We start from the raw sequence: 16,797 nt of genomic DNA, 5'->3' as shown, positions 1-16,797 counted from the left end.
GAGTTTGAGACCAGCCTGGCCAATATAGTAAAACCCTGTCTCTACTAAAAATAAAAGAAAAAAAATTAGCTGGGTGTGGTGGCATGAGCCTGTAATCCCAGCTACTCTGGAGGCTAAGGCACGAGAATTGCTTGAGCCTGGGAGGCAGAGGTTGCAGTGAGCTGAGATTGCACCACTGCACTCCAGCCTGGGCAACACAGCAAGACGAAAGAAGAGAGAGAGAGAGAAAGAGAGAAAGAAGGTAGAAAAGAAAGAGAAAGAAGAATGGAAGGAAGGAAGGAAGGAAGGGAGGGAGGGAGGGAAGGAGGGAGGAAAAGACACACCAGATATCAAGACTAGCCACACACAAATATTTTACTCCCATTAATCAAAACCTTGCAGAAGTGATCAACAGTGATTTTTACCATTCACCCAATGATACTGCAAAGAGAGCGAGGCTGGGACCCTACCTGGTAAGAAATTCTCACCTTTTTGGCAGCTGACCTGGTTCCTGAGTTCCCTTCTCTGAGGCTTCCAGAAGAGCGGAGCAGCCTTAGTGACCCTGCTGGCTACACCAAAATGTAGGTCCTCTGAAAAGTCAACTCACAAAAGGCAAATTAATAGGAGAAAAGGCATATACATTTATTTAACATGTAGATACAGAAGCCTTTTGAATGAAGACCAAAAGTTACAGGGGAAATTGTCTACTATCATGCTTAGGTTTAACAAACTATGAACAGCTGTGTAGAAATATGACTGGACAAAAGGGGTATACCTAGGTCGGGTGCGGTGATCCATGCCTGTAATCCCAGCTCTTTGGGAGGACGAGGTGGGTGGATCACTTGAGGTCAGGAGTTTGAGACCAGCCTGGCCAAAATGGTAAAACCCCGTCTCTAATAAAAATATAAAAATTAGGGCTGAGTGTGGTGTCTCACGCCTGTAATCCCAGCACTTTGGGAACCTGAGGTGGGCAGATAATCTGAGGTCAGGAGTTCGAGACCAGCGTGACCAACATGGAGAACCCCATCTCTACTAAAAATACAAAAAATTAGCTGGTCGTGGTGGCGTGTGCCTTTAATCCCAGCTACTCGGGAGGCTGAGGCAAGAGAATCACTTGAACCTGGGAGGCAGAAGTCGTGGTGAGCCAAGATCGTGCCATTGTACTCCAGCCTGGGCAACAAGAGTGCAATTCCATATCAAAAAAAAAAAAAAAAATACAAAAATTCGCTGGGTGTGGTGGTGGGTGCCTGTAATCCCAGCTACTCTGGGGGCTGAGGCAGGAGAATCACTTGAACCCAGTAGGCAGAGGTTGCAGTGAGTCAAGATTGCACCACTGTACTCTAGCCTGGGCAATAGAGCCACACTCCATCTCAAAAAAAAGAATTTTTTTTTCCGATTGAAGCAAAAGGTAGATTTTCAAGGATACTCAATCAATCAGGCCAGGTGTGGTGGCTCTCACCTGAAATCCCAAGACTCTGGGAGGCTGAGGTGGGAGGAGTTTGAGCTCAGGAGTTTCACTTGAGCTCAGGAGTTTCAGTCCAGCCTAGACAACATGGTGAGACCCTGTCTCTCCAAAAAATACAAAAAAATTTGCCAAGGGTGGTAGTATGTGCCTGTAATCCCAGCTACTTGGGGGGCTGAGTTGAGAGGATCCCTTGAGCCAAGGAGATTGAGGCTGCAGTGAGCCGTGATTGCACCACTGCACTCCTGCCTGGGCAACAGAGCAAGACCCTGGTCTCAAAAAAAAAAAAAAATTCAGAGAGAATAACCACGGGGCACCCTCCATCTGATAGGCGCTACTTGGAAAAGACATGGTTAAACTGAAAATAGCCTTGAAAAGATGACTCAAGAAGGGGAAAGAAGAAAAAAAAAGAGAAAAATATGTTCAGAACATAGGCAGGGCTGGGTGTGGTGGCTCACACCTATAATCCCAGCACTTCGAGAGGCCAAGGCGGGCAGATCACTTGAGGTCAGGTGTTCAAGACCAGCCTGGCCAACATGACCAAACCCCATCTCTACTAAAAATACAAAAATTACCCAGATGTGGTGGTGCACGCCTGTAATCCCAGTTTCTCAGGAGGCTGGGGCAGGAGAATGGCTTGAACCCGGAAGGTAGAGGTTGCAGTGAGTCGAGACGATGCCAGCTGAAGTATTTGAGTTGAGGAGAAAATTATCAACCAAGACAAAAGTATGCCAAATTGCAGGGTCTTTACTGCCGGTGACCACGGAGGACTCACATCTCTCCAACCCATGGCCCCGAACTCAGGGGGATCAGGGTCTTTAAGCTGAAAAACCACATCCTGATTTTAGGATTGAGTGGATGCAGGGCAAGCAACTTTACAGAAGCTTATTCTGGTAAGTACTGATAAGCAAAGGCCAGACAGTTCATTCTTTAGAGCAAGCTAGCAGTTCTGTTTACAGAAGCCAAGGTCAGCAGTGATTGCGAGGAGAATGGGGCGGTCGTTACAACTTATTTTTGGAAGAACAGCTTTGTCTTATAAAATGGCGTTGCTCAGGTTCTAACTCTAGGCCCGCTATAGCACACAGCCTGGATAGCAGATCGAGCCTCCATCAATCACACACACACACACACACACACACACACACACACACACACACAAAGGAAAAGAAAAAGAAAAAGAACATAGGCAGATGATACTTTAAATAAAAATGGAACAGGATAGACTGGGATTTGTGTAATAGAGAAGGACCCTTAGAAAAGAAGATTATTGAAACCAAATGGATATCCTGTAAGATAAACTACAAGAAATACTAGATTATCTCAGCCAAACCTCAGAGAGTTGGGTGGGGAATAGATGTATTTCATGAGTCTCATCAGGGAACATGGGCAGGGGAAATGGAAGAGAGCGGAAGCGAAAGTGCTCAAAAGTTCTCATCTCACTGGGGTGAGGGAAAAGGGGAATGTGACTGGAGAAATATACATTTGATCTCTGCCCTTTGTTTCTAACACAGATCATCTAAAGCCCTCAGAACTTCCTGAGTGACAGGGGAATGTGTTTTGCGAATTTTTAGTCTTAATCTCCAGAGCTATCAGCTCCACCCCTTGACCTCTGGGAGGAGTGAAGGGCTGGAAATTGACTATTGATCATCCATGGCCAATGGTTTGGTTTGGTTTGGTTTTGAGACAAGGCATTGCTCTATCACCCAGGCTGGAGTGCAGCGGCACAGTCATAGCTTGCTGCAGCCTCGACTTCTCCATGCTCAAGCAATCCTCCCACCTTAGCCTCCCGTGTAGCTAGGACTATACCTGCACACCACCAGCTAATTTTTGTATTTTTTTGTAGAGACAGGGTTTCACCATGTTGCCCAGGCTGGTCTCAAACTCCTGGGGTCAAGTGATCCATCTCTCTTGGCCTCCCAAAGTGCTGGGATTACAGGGATGAGCCACTGGCTCATCAACAATCAATGATTAATGATTTAATCAGTCATGCCTCCATATGAAGTTTCCACAAAATCCCTAGAGGACAGAGTTCTGAGAGCTTCTGAGTTGGTGAACACATTGAAGTGGTAGAGGGTCACATGAGAGGGGGCATGGAAGCTCTGCACACTCCCCGCCGCATACTATCCTCCATGCATCTCTTTCCACGCAGCTGTTTCTTAGTTGCATTCTTTTTTTTTGGAGACAGAATCTCCCTCTGTCACCCAGGAGGCTGCAGTGCAATGGTGCAATCTCAGCTCACTGGAAGCTCTGCCTCCCAGGTTCAAGTGATTCTCCTGCCTCAGCCTCTCAAGTAGCTGGGATTACAGGCACCTGCCACTGCACCCAGCTAATTTTTGTATTTTTCAGTAGAGACAGGGTTTTGCCATTTGGCCAGGCTGGTCTCAAACTCCTGACCTCAGATGACCCGCCCGCCTCGGCCTCCCAAAGTGCTGGGATTACAGGCATGAGCTACCATTCCTGGCCTCTTAGTGGCATTCTTTATGACAAACCAATGAACGTAAGTAAAGTGTTTTCCCAAGTTTTGCGAGCCATTCTAGCAAATTACTGAAACTGAGGATTGGGCTGTGGGAACTCTTAATTTAAGTACAGGTGTATCAGATTAAAAAAATCTGGTATATATACACCATGGAGTACTATGCAGCCATAAGAAAAAATGAAATCAGCCAGACATGGTGACCCAGGCCTGTAATCCTAGCACTTTGGGAAGCTGAGGTGGAAGGATCAATTGAGCCCAGGAGTTCTAGACCAGCCTGGGCAAAATAGTGAGACCCCTGTCTCTACAAAAAACCAAAAAGCAAAAAACAAAAAATTAGGCATGGTGGTTCATGCAGTAGTCCCAGCTACTCAGGAGGCAGAGGTGGAGGATCGCTTCAGCTCAGGAAGGTCGAGGCTGAAGTGAGTCATAATTGTGCCACTGCACTCCAGCCTGGGTGACAAGAGTGAGACCCCACCTTAAAAAAAAAAAAGAATGAACGAAACATGTCCTTTGCAGCAGCAGCAACATAGATGGAGCTGAAAGCTGTTCCCCTAAGTGAACTAACAAGGAACAGGAAACCGAATACCACCTGTTCTCACTTACAAGTGGGAGCTAAACACTGAGTACATGTGGACACAAACAAAAAACAACAGACACCAGGGCCTAGTGGAGGGTGAAGTGGGGAGGAGGGTGAGGATCTGAAAACTACCTATCAGGTACTATATTTATGACCCTCGTGACTAAACATCAGCAACATGCAATTTACCCATGGAAAGACCTGCACACAGACCCTCCAAACCTAAAATAAAAGTTGGAAAGGGAAAAAAAAGAAGTACAGGTGGGAACCTGGGACTTGTGATTGGGGTCTGGAGTGGATGGAAGCCACTTTGTGAGGCTAGGCCCTTTCACTTGTGGGATCTGATGCTAACTCCAGGCTGAAAGCGTCAGATTTCTTTTCTTTTTTTTTTTTTTTTGACGGATTCTCCTCTGTCACCAGATTGGAGTTCAGTGGCGCCATCTCGTCTCACTGCAACCTCCACCTCCTGGGTTCAAGCAATTTCCCTGCCTCAGCCTCCTGAGTAGCTGGGACTACAGGTGTGCACCACCATGCCCAGCAAATTTTTTGTATTTTAGTAGACATGGGGTTTCACCATGTTGGCTGTTGGCCAGGATGCTCTTAATTTCTTGATCTTGTGATCTGCCCGCCTCAGCTTCCCAAAGTGCTGGGATGACAGGTGTGAGCCACCGTGCCCAGCTGCCAATGTCAGATTTGACTTGAATTGTAGGACACCCAATCAGTATCCAAGGAGAATTGGAGAGTTGCTTGGTGTGGAAACTCATACATTTGGTGTCAGAAGTTTTGTGAGCGTATAGAAAAATAGTTTATTTTTTTTCTTTTAGGGATGAAATAGATCAAGAAGGGCTAGGTGTGGTGGCCCATGGCTGTATTTGAATCCAGGAGTTTGAGACCAGCCTGGACAACATGGCAAAACCCCATCTTTAAAAAAAAAAAAAATACAAAAATTAGCCAGGCATGGTGGAGCACACCTGTAGTTCCAGCTACTTGGGAGGGTGAGCTCCCATGCTTGAGCATGGGAGGTTGAGGCCGCAGTGAGCTGAGATCGTGCCACTGCACTTCAGTCTGGACAACTGAGAAACCCTGCAAAGAAAAGAAAGAAAAGAGGGAAGGGGATGGGAGAGGAGGGAACAGGAGGGGAGGGGAGGGGAGGGGAGTTAGATCAAGGAGTCCAGAGGACAGTGCACTTCAGTGAGGAAAATAATAAATCCTACATCTCTGATTTGAAGAGCGAGATAAATTAGTCATGAAGGAAACAGGGAGACCTTCTTAAGCAAGCCTGGGAACTCAGAAGCTAGAGGGAAAAAAAGACGGATATATTTGACCATATAAACACTGAAACATTTTGTGTGACAAGGGATACCAGAAATAAAACTGATTCAAATGATGGAGCTGAAAAAATATTTGTAATAGTCACCAACTTCTATTGATGAACTTATGTATGCCAGGCTGAATTCTACGTGCTTGGCATGCATGAACTCATTTATCTCCCACAGCACTATGAAGGAGGAATTCCCGTGATGATGGTGATGATGGTGATGATGATCACTGTTTTATTGTTGAGTACACTGAGGTTAAATAATGAAGGTAAATAATTTACTGAGGTCATGTGGCCAGTCAGGGCGCAGTCAAGATGTGACCTTGGCAGCCTGCCCCGGCACCAACCCTCTTAATCACTTTGTAGATGAAAGCCAAAAGCCAAATGGACACTATTTAAAGAGCTTTTACAAATTGTCCAGAAAAAGAGAAACAACCAATGCAGAAATGGACTTAGACTATAAATAGACCATTTGTGGAGGAGCAAGGCCAAATGGGCAACAAATAGTATGAAGAGACCCCTCGAATTTACAGGGGTCAAACACCTGCAAGTGAAAGCAGCAATGAGATATCGCTTTACATTCCTCAGATTAAACTGATTCATTTATCAAGCTAAAACGGAAAAAAAAAAATCTCAAATGCTGGCAGAAATCTGGAGAAAAGGGCACGCTCAGACATGTGAAGTTTTACAGCCATTTGGGAAAGCAATTTGGCAACATCTGTTAAAATGGAAACTCAGCATTCCCTTTGACCTGCTAATCCCACTCTTGAGAGTCTGCGCAAGGAAATAAAAACACCAGTACTTAAGGACAAGAATGTGTACTGAGCACTGTATGTGCATGTGGCAGAAAACTGGCCCCTATCAAAAAGAAAAGGCACAATGAATTATGCTTCTTCCAGTCTATGGAATATCATATAGACATTAAAAGGAATCAAAGCCTCTGACTGGCAAAGTTTCCACAGATTATTGTGAAGTGTGGAAAGCATGATATAAAAAATGTGTACATTGTCTCCCATTTTTATGAAACAAAAAATATCTATACGTAGAGGACTTTATGCAGAGGCAGGAAAGCATGGAGAACGCATACTGGTTGTTAGCATCTGTTACTTGTAGGGAGGGGCTGGGAGACTGATGTGGGTGGAGCTGGAAAAAGAGGAGTCAGATGAAGAAAAGCTTTACCACGGGTGGCAAACTACAGCCCACAGGCCAAACCAGCCTGACACCTTTTATAAATAAAGTTTTTAAAAAATATATATAAAATCTTTATAAATAAAGTTTTATTGGAACATAGCTATTCACAGGGCCAGGACTAGGGAGAGGCTGAACCATTCACTCACTCTCAGCACCACCCCTGCATTTTCAGGACCTGAGATGAGCGACTCCTTAGAGTGTGGACCCCAGAGGCCTCCATCTTCTCACCCTAGAGTATTTGCATTCACTTACATATGATCTGTGGCTTTTTTGTCACTACAAGGCAGAGTTGAGTAGTTGGGACAGAGGCTGCATGACTTGCAAGCCTGAAATATTTACAGCACAGGTAAAGTCTGCAGGACTAAGTTTGCCCGGAGTAGTCTAAAATAAAATTAGGTATATGGGCCAGATGTAGTGGTTCGAGCCTATAATCCTAGCACTTTAGGAGTCTGAGGTGGGCAAATCACTTGAATCCAGGAATTCAAGATCAGCCTAGACAACATGGCGAAACCCCTCTCTACAAAAAAAAAAAAAGAAAGAAAGAAAATTACCCCAAGCCTGGCGCGGTGGCTCATGCCTGTAATCCCAGCACTTTGGGAGGCCGAGGCGGGTGGATCATGAGGTGAAGAGATCTAGACCATCCTGGTCAACAAGGTGAAACCCGTCTCTACTAAAAATACAAAAATTAGCTGGGCATGGTGGTACATGCCTGTAATCCCAGCTACTTGGGAGGCTGAGGCAGGAGAATTGCCTGAACCCAGGAGGCGGAGGTTGCGGTGAGCCGAGATCGCGCCATTGCACTCCAGCCTGGGTAACAAGAGCGAAACTCCGTCTCAAAAAAAAAAAAAAAAATTACCCAGGTGTGGTGGTATGTGCCTGTGGTACCAGCTACTCAGGAGGCTGAGGTGGGAGGATTGCTTGAGCCTGAGAGGTGGAAGCTGCAGTGAGCTGAGATCAAGCCACCGCATTCTAGCCTGGGTAACAAAGTGAGACCCTATCTAAAAAAAACAAAAAAAATCCCTGGGGGAGATGGGAGGCGTGTTGGCTAACCAGCAGCAGATATTAACCTCACATCTCTTGCTCTCCCCTAATTAAAAAAAAAAAAAAAAAAAAGGCCAGTCACGGTGGCTCACGCTTGTAATTTGAACACTTTGGGAGGCCAAGGTGGGTGGATCACCAGAGGTCAGGAGTTCAAGACGAGCCTGGCCAACATGGTGAAACCCTATCTCTTCTAAAGTGCAAAAATTAACCAGGCATCGTGGTGCATGCCTATAGTCCCAGCTACTCGGGAGGCTGAGGCAGGAGAATCGCTTGACCCCAGGAGGTGGAGGTTGCAGTGAGCCGAGATCACCACTGCACTCCAGCCTGGGCGACAGAGTGATACTTCGTTTCAAAAAAAGAAACAAGGCCGGGCACGGTGGCTCAAGCCTGTAATCCCAGCACTTTGGGAGGCCAAGGCGGGTGGATGACGAGGTCAACAGATCAAGACCATCCTGGTCAATATGGTGAAACCCCGTCTCTACTAAAAATTACAAAAAATTAGCTGGGCACAGTGGCACGTGCCTGTAGTCCCAGCTACTCAGGAGGCTGAGGCAGGAGAATTGCCTGAACCCAGGGGGCGGAGGTTGCGGTGAGCCGAGATCACGCCATTGCACTCCAGCCTGGGTAACAAGAGTGAAACTCCGTCTCAAAAAAAAAAAAAGAAACAAAATTAATATATGAACACATAAACATACCCAATAAAAGGTTCTGTATCTGTCTATATATAAATTTTAATAAAATAAGATCAATCTGAGTCTTTAATCTGGTAGCCTACTGGCCCAAAGGGCTGGCTGTTGTGTTTTTGGTGAACCAGCAGTAATTTTATAAATTCTGAGTCTGTGTTCCCTGCAAATGTTTCCATTAGACACAGGGCTGCCCTCCAAAGGGCCACAGTACGTAAACAAACACAGTCTATCTGTGGAACTTTTTTTTTTAGCTGAATTCTCACTCTGTTGCCCAGGCTGGAGTGCAGTGGTGTGATCACGGCTCACTGCAGCCTCCACCTCGGTTCATTCTTCCACCTCCGCCCTGCTAGTAGCTGCGATTATCGATGCATACCACTATCTCCGGCTACGTTTTGTATTTTCAGTAGAGACAGGATTTCACCATGTTGGCCAGGGTAGTATCAAACTCCTGGCCTCAGGTGATCCACCCGCCTCAGCCTCCCAAAGTGCTGGGATTACAGGTGTGAGCCAACGAGCCCGGCCTGTGGAATTAAAATTCCATGGGGCAGCTGGGTGTGGTGGCTCATGCTTATAATCCCAGCACTTGGGAGGCCAAGGTGGGCATATCACTTGAGGCCAGGCATTCCGGACCAGTTGCCCAACAGGGTGAAACCCCGTCTCTACCACGAATACAAAAATTAGCCAGGCATGGTGGCACATGCTTGTAATCCCAGCTACTCAGGAGGCTGAGGCACGAGAATCCCTTGAACCCGGGAGCTTGCAGTGAGCCAAGATCATGCCACTGCACACCAGCCTGAGCAACAGAGCAAGACTCTGTCTCAAAAAATAAAAAAAATTCCATAGGGCAAAGTGCAGTGGCTCACGTCATCCCAGCACTTTGGGAGGCCAAGATGGGAGGACTGCTTGAACCCAGGAGTTCAAAACCAGCCTGGGCAGCATAGCAAGACCCCGTCTCTACAAAAATTAAAATAAAAAATAACTTGGGAGGCTGAGGTAGGAGCCGGGGAGTTTGAGGCTGCAGTGAGCTTTTATCAGATCGCTGCACTCTGGCCTGAGCAACAGAGTGAGACCCTGTCTCAAATAAATAAATAAAAATAAAAAATTAGCTGGGTGTCGTAGTGCTTCCCTGTTGTCCCAGCTACCCAGGAGGCTGACACGGGAGGATGGCTTGAGCCCAGGAGTTGGAGGCTACAGTGAGCCATGATTGCACCAGTGCACCCCAGACTGGGCAACAGGGAGCGTTCCTGTCTCAAAATAAAACCAAATAAATAAATAAAATGAAATAAAACTGCATGGGAGGAGGGGTATTGGCGAGGGGATGTGGAGAAACTGGAACCTCGTGTGTTGCTGGTGGGAATGGAGTATGACGCAGCCGCTGCGGAGAACAGTTTGGCAGGTTCTGTCAGCTAAACAGAATTGCCATGTTACCCAGCAACTCTACTCCTAGGAAAATATCCAAAAGATTGAAAACAGGTGTTCAAACAAATTTTTGAATACCTGCATTCACAGAAGCACTATTCTCAATAGCCAGAAAGTGAAAACAACCCAACCCAAATGTCCATCAACCGATGAATGGATAAACAGAAGGCAGTCTATCCACACAAAGAAATACTACTCAGACACGAAAAGGAATGAAGTACTGAAGACAAGGAATGCTGCATCGTGGCTGAATCTTGAAACATTATGCTAACTGAAAGACGCAAGCCAGGTGCAGTGGCTCAAGCCTGTTATCCCAGCACTTTGGGAGGCTGAGGTGGGTGGATCACTTAAGCCCAGGAGTTCAAGGCCAGCCTGGACTACATAGCGAGACCCCATCTCTACAAAAAAAAAATTACAAAAATTAGCTGGACATGGTGATGCATGCCTGTTGTCCCAGCTACTCGGGGGCTAAGGTGGGACGCTCATCTGAGCCTGGAGAGGTCAAGGCTTCACTGAGCTATGCTGACACCACTGCACTGAAAGAGAGGGAAGAAATCCTGTCATTTCCCACAACTTGAATGAACCTGGACGACTTTTTGTTAAGTGAAGTAAGGCAGGCACAGAAAGACTACATGATTTCCCTTATATATGAATCTTTGAAAGTTAAACTCATGGCTGGGTGCAGTGGCTCACGCCTGTAATTCCGGCACTTGTAGAAACAGAGACGGGCGGATCATGAGGTCAGGAGTTCAAGACCAGCCTGACCAACATGGTGAAACCCCATCTCTACTAAAAATATAAAAAATTAGCCAGGAGTGGTGGCACATGCCTGTAGTCCCAGCTACTCAGGGGACTGAGACAGGAGAATCACTTGAAGCTGGGAAGCAGAGTTGCAGTGAGCTGAGATCACGCCATTGCCCTCCAACCTGGGCAACAGAGCGAAATTCCATCTCAAAAAAAAAAAAAAAATTGAACTCAGAGAAGCAGAGGGTAAAATGGTGAAATGATGGTTACCAGGGGCTGGAGGTGGGTGGGTGGGTTGGGGAGATGTTGATCAAAGGGTACACACGTTCTGTTAGACAGGAGGAATAAGTTCCAGAGATCATTGTACAGCACGGTGACTACAGTCAATGATGGCCAGGCGCAGAGGCTTTGGAAAGCAGACACAGGAGAATCGCTCGAGGCCAGGAGTTCAAGATCAGCCTGGGCAACATAGTAAGACCCCATTTCTATAAAATAAGAGTCAATAACAATGGATTGTGTCCTTGAAAATTGCTAAGAGTAGACTTTAAATGTTATTGTTACAAAAAAAAAAGAGTGATAATGCATATGTTAATTAGCTCATTTTAGCCATTCCACAAGGTATACCCATTTCAAAACATCATGCTGTACACCATAAACATATCCAGGTTTTTTTTCTGAGACAGAGTTTCGCTCTTGTTGTCCAGGCTGGAGTGCAATGATGCAATCTCCGCTCACCGCAACTTCTGTCTCCCGGGTTCAAGTAATTCTCCTGCCTCAGCCTCCCAAGTAGCTGGGATTACAGGCATGGGGCACCACACCCAGCTAATTTTGTATTTTTAGTAGAGATTGGGTTTCTCCACATTGGTAAGGCTGGTCTTAAACTCCCGACCTCAGGTGATCTGCCTGCCTCAGCCTTCCAAAGTGCTAGGATTACAGGCATAATATATACAGCCCAAATATATACATTTTTTAAAAAATTTTTTCTTTTTTTATTTAACTAAAACATTAAGATTTAATATATACAATTTCTATGCATCAATTAAAATTTTTTTGGAAGTAAAAAGGCACCTGTGATCCCAGCTACTCAGGAGACTGAGGCAGGAGGATTGCTGAATCCAGGAGTTCGAGACCAAATAAATAAATAAAGTAAAAAGGATGATGTCAGAGAAACTGGTTGATGAGGATACTCCTACAACACCTCCACATTTTGAATCTGGCTCTCTGATCTCTTTTCAGTGCACGCACTTTAAGGTCTGTGGTTTTTGCCTGCTGTTATCCTCCACTCCTGTCCTCAAGGCAGGGAGTTCAGAGTCTCTAAAAAACCTACTGGCCCTTGGCACAGTTCCTATGCCGGCTCACCTACCATGCAGGGCAGCCTCCTCTGACTCCGCCTGTGAGAATGTGGCCAAATGCATCTGACCCCTGGATTCTTAGGACTGAAGAGGGCCCTGCAGTGTTCCCAAGCCACTGACGCCTGCTCTGCATGTGGGGATCATGACAATCTTGGAATTCACCTACCTTTGGGCAATGCCAGCAACCTCAGGGCTGCCGCCTGACCAAAAGCAGCAAGGAAGACACTGTCTATTGTTAGACACACTTCCAAAATGTCAAAATGTTTGTGTGGGGCGGGGAAAGGTGCCTCTTAAAATTGATGAAATGAGGTTGCCGGGACAAACTCAGGCCTTGGCACCATCCTCATGGCACTGGTCCCTTGATTGTGGCTGACTCTGACTTGGCTTCGTCCTCACCCTCTGGCTTTTCCTTATCCAAAGTCTCTACCAACTGTCCTCTTTCTGGCCTCTGCACAACTCCAGTGGCGGTGTCAATTTCTTACATGTTTTCAGTCACACTTCCATGAAGAGAAGACCCCACTGGATTGCTGCCACATCCAGCAATGGCCGTCCCCAGTGGGCAGGGAATAGGAGTCCAATAGTCACTAGCCAACTGTAGCGAGTTGAAGGGTGGCTCCCCAAAAGACATGTCCACATCCTAACCCAGGAGGGTTATTTGTGACTGTGACCTCATTTGGAAAAAAAGGGTCTTGGCACATGATTACATTTCAGATCTCAAGATGAGGTCATCCTGGATTATCTGGATGGGCCCTCAATCCAATGACAAGTGTCTATAAAATACACAGAGGTTCCCAGGCGTGGTGGCTCATGCCTGTAATCCCAGGACTTTGAGAGGCAAAGGCAGGAGGATCATCTGAGGTCAGGAGTTCAAGACCAGCTTGGCCAGCATGATGAAACCCCATCTTTCCTAAAAAATACAAAAATCAGCTGTATGTGGTGGTAGGCACCTGTAGTTCCAGCTACTCAGGAGACTGAGACAGGAGAATCGCTTGAACCCAGGAGGTGCAGGTTGCCACCGCACTCCAGCCTGGGCGGTAGAGCGAGATTCTGTCTCAAAAAAGAAAACACGGTCGAGCATGGTGGCTCACGCCTATAATCCCAGCACTTTGGGAGGCCGGGGCGGGTGGATCACAAGGTCAAGAGATCGAGACCGTCCTGGTCAACAAGGTGAAACCCCGTCTCTACTACAAACACAAAAATTAGCTGGGCATGGTGGTGCGTGCCTGTAGTCCCAGCTACTCGGGAGGCTGAGGCAGGAGAATTGCCTGAACCCAGGAGGCGGAGGTTGCGGTGAGCCGAGATCATGCCACCGCACTCCAGCCTGGGCGGTAGAGCGAGATTCTGTCTCAAAAAAGAAAACACACACACACACATAGAGGAGACACACAGAGAAGGTGATATGAAGATAAAGGCAGAGATGGGAGTGATGTGGCTACTAACCAAAGAAAACCTGGAGCCTTTCGGCCGGAACCGCCATCTTCCAGTAATTCGCGGAAATGAGCACAAAGGGAAAGGGGAGAGGCGCTCCATACACGTTCTCCAGGCCGTTTAGAAAACATGGAGTTGTTCCTTAGGCCACGTATATATGAATCTATAAGAAAGGTGATACTGTAGACATCAAGGGAATGGGTACTGTTCAAAAAGGAATGTCCCACAACTGTTACCACGGCAAAACTGGACGAGTCCACAGCGTTCCCCAGCATGCTGTTGGCATTGTTGTAAACAAGTTAAGGGCAAGATTCTTGCCAAGAAAATTAATGTGCGTATTGAGCACATCAAGAGCTCTAAGCTTCCTGAAACGTGTGAAGGAAAATGATCAGAAAAAGAAAGAAGCCAAAGAGAAAGGTACCTGGGTCCAACTGAAGCGCCAGCCTGCTCCACCCAGAGAAGCACACGCTGTGAGAACCAATGGGGAGGAGCCTGAGCTGCCAGAACCTATTCCCTATGAATTCATGGCATAATAGGTGTTAAAAAAAATAAAATAAAATACCTCTGGACTGTAAAAAATGCTTTTCTTAATTGAGTAGAAAAAGAAAAAAAAAGAAAAAGAAAAACTGGAGCCACCAGGAGCTGGAAGAGGCAAAAAAATAGACTCTTCCAGTGCCTTTGGAGGTAGCGTGGCCAAACCCCTTGTGTTTGGACTTCTGGCCTCCAGAACTGTGAGAGAACGAAGTTCTGCAGTTGTGTGTTTGTTTGTTTCGAAACAGAGTTTTGCTCTGTTGCCCAGGCTGGACTGCAATGGCGCCATCTCGTCTCACTGCAACCTCCGCCTCTTGGGTTCAAGTGATTCTCCTGTCTCAGCCTCCGGAATAGCTGGGATTATAGGCACCCACCACCAGGCTGGCTAATTTTTTTGTATTTTTAGTAGAGACAGGGTTTCACCATGTTAGCCAGGCTGGTCTCGAACTCCTGACCTCAGGTGATCTGCCCATCTTGACCTGGGTGGATCTCGGCCTGCTGGGATTACTTGCATGAGCCACTGTGCCCGACAGCTCTGTGGTTTTAAGTCACTAAGTGTGTGGTGATCTGTTTCAGTAGCTATAGGAAGCTACGTTCAAGTATACTGTGCCCTTTTGAGCAAAGTTTTGTACCAGGCCACTTAATGGGCTTCTGGCCAGCCTGTGGATGACTTCCCAGCTACAGGTGACAATAGCTGGTACAGTCAACTGAAGCCAAATGGTCATGTGACACCATATTTGAGCCAGAGACTTCTCTTCCGGCACTGCTCAGAAAGACTGACACCAGGAACTGCAGTGAGATTTGTACGAACTGTCCCTGCTTTGGCCTTTGTGGGCTGATAACAATCATTTGTCCTCACATATTATTTTTCCTATAAACATTAAGTTAAAAACAAACAAGCTGTCACTGTGCTTTAAGAAGCGTCCCTGGAATCTGCACCTGCCTCACTTGCTCCTTGAAGGACCTCAGTGACAGTGCCCAGTCCGACTGCTTTCCCCTACACACTTCCTTATCATGAACAGCTGTCAATTTTCCTTTCTTTTTGAACTCAGTACATATTTATCAAAAGAAGAAATGAAATGTCTCATAACAAAAGAAAACAGACACTGTTTAAAGGCTTGAGCTTTTTGGAGAACATAAATGCATGAACTCTACAGTTGATGGACTCTGTAGCGTAAGGCTGCTCCATGTCCTCGTGTACTTATTCCCATAAGCTATGTCCTAAAGATAGGTGGCTGCCATGTCATTAAACTGTTGCAGTTTTTTTTCTCTTTGAGCTAGAATCTCACTGTGTCACCCAAGCTGGTGTACAGTGGCTTGATCTTGGCTCACTGCAATCTCTGCCTCCTGGCTTTCAGCAATTCTCCTGCCTCTGTCTCCCAAGTAGCTGGGATTGCAGGTACATACCACCATGCCCGGCTAATTTTTGTATTTTTAGTAGAGATGGGGTTTTGCCATGTTGGCCAGGCTGGTCTCGAACTCCTAGTCTTAAGTATTCTGCCCGTCTCAGACTCCCAAAATGCTGGGATTATAGGCATAAGGCACCACATCTAGCCAATTTTAAAAAAATAGGTGAGAATTTACTATAAAATTTTAATATGAATAGTAGTTTATGGATTGCAAAGGATATAAATTGTTCTCATGAGTTTTTACATATTAGAGCAGGTAATATTATTTCCATCTTACAGATAGAAGCTGACGCTTCAAGTCGTTAAGTGCAAGTTGACAGAACTGACCAATAGCAAGGAGAGAAGAAAACTCTTTTTTGACTTTTTTTTTTTTTTTTTCGCTGTTGTTACTCAGGCTGGAGTGCAATGGCACGATCTCGGTTCACCGCAACCTCTGCCTCCTGGGTTCAAGCAATTCTCCTGCCTCAGCCTCCCGAGTAGCTGGGACTACAGGCGCGCACCACCATGCCCAGCTAATTTTTGTATTTTTAGTAGAGACGGGGTTTCACCATGTTGACCAGGATGGTTTCTATCTCTTGACCTCGTGATCCACCTGCCTCGGCCTCCCAAAGTGCTGGGATTATAGGCATGAGCCACCGCGCCCGGCCTCTTTTTTTTTTTTTTTTTTTTGAGGCAGAGTTTCTCTTTTGTCGCCCAGGCTGGAGTGCAATGGCAAGATCTCAGCTCACTGCAACCTCTGCTTCCTGGGTTCAAGTGATTCTTCTGCCTCAGACTCCTGAGTAGCTGAGATTACAGGCACATGCCACCACGCCCAGCTAATTTTTTTGTGTGTGTATCTATATCTATACATCTCTATATATGTGTGTGTGTGTGTGTGTATATATATATATATATATTTTTTTTTTTTTTTTATACAGAGTCTCACTCTGTCGCCCAGGTTGGAGTGCAGTGGCATGATCTCAGCTCACTTCAACCTCTGTCCTCCAGAGCCATTGTGCCCAGCTGGTAGTTATTTTAATATTGCACCTGGCTTTTAATAAAGCCAGTCTGTCCTGTTTTTTGAAACACTAAGGCTGGTTAGAGATAACTGGGAATATGAGACTTGGGTTAATCTTGGGAATCACACACACACACACACACACACACACACACACACAATCCTTGCCTAACCCTGATAAGTAAAT

At 46.2% G+C, this 16,797-nt stretch overlaps 1 long non-coding RNA gene across 1 annotated transcript in view; it reads right to left on the bottom strand.

Moving 5' to 3' along the window:
• The window catches only part of LOC144577696 (uncharacterized), a 37,209-nt gene extending 23,054 nt beyond the window's left edge, over positions 1–14,155 (bottom strand). Inside the window, exons 1-2 of the long non-coding RNA XR_013522181.1 lie at positions 14,095–14,155; positions 468–569 (exon numbers count right to left, since the gene is read on the bottom strand). This is a non-coding gene — a long non-coding RNA (uncharacterized LOC144577696). The remainder of the gene's footprint in view (positions 1–467; positions 570–14,094) is intronic.
• Between the last annotated feature and the right edge of the window lie 2,642 nt (positions 14,156–16,797).

This window comes from Callithrix jacchus, chromosome 9 (genome assembly GCF_049354715.1).
Source record: "Callithrix jacchus isolate 240 chromosome 9, calJac240_pri, whole genome shotgun sequence".
NCBI lineage: Eukaryota > Metazoa > Chordata > Mammalia > Primates > Cebidae > Callithrix > Callithrix jacchus.
This window is presented reverse-complemented; position numbering and strand designations above follow the sequence as displayed.